Raw genomic sequence first — 748 nt, 5'->3', positions numbered from 1 at the left:
TACTCATAAGTTCATTCTTGGGATACCCCCAGATGATTTTCCCTTATAACAACCTTGCATTGTAGAGCTACCCCTTACCTATTCGTAAGCACGATGGAGTTCACGAAGAAATGGTGACAAGTTTATCATGATGCACCGGAATAAATGATTGAAGACATCAACGAAAGGAACTAACTTCTTCGAGAAGATCCGTTAGAATATCCTAACCAGAACTTTCCCCTTACTCCCCTCTTAAATCTCGGGACGAGATTTCTTGTAGTGGAGGAGAATTGTGACGCCCGGGTAATTAAGCTACAGTAATCCCCACTAATGATGCCACATCACCTCGGTTACTGTTGACGAATCTCGCGTTAGTTCAAATCCGATTCAAAATTCAAATTCAAAATAAAGTCAAAAAAATAAAAGTTTTCAAATATTAAAACTAAAGTGTTCGGGTGGTTCCAACTAATTCATAAGTAATTATGGTGGAGGAACCACACTTTTATAAAACGCATAGATACTCTAAAATGTTTTGAATAGTAGCAAAACAATTAGTTGAATTCCTTTTACAATAAATAAAATATTAAACTATTTTATTTAGTTACCCAAATTAATGTGGCAGTAGTATGTATTAGCAATACCAATTTAGGAACCATTGGTGTATTTTGTAAAACTAAAATAAAAGAAAACTAGTCATAAAACAGAAAAGAAAAGTAAAAGGAAAATAATAAATGAAAAGCAAAATAAAAGAGAGGGGGATAACCCCCCC

The sequence above is a fragment of the Triticum aestivum genome, chromosome 3B (assembly GCF_018294505.1).
Source record: "Triticum aestivum cultivar Chinese Spring chromosome 3B, IWGSC CS RefSeq v2.1, whole genome shotgun sequence".
NCBI classification, from domain to species: domain Eukaryota; kingdom Viridiplantae; phylum Streptophyta; class Magnoliopsida; order Poales; family Poaceae; genus Triticum; species Triticum aestivum.
Note: the sequence above shows the minus strand (reverse complement) of the source record.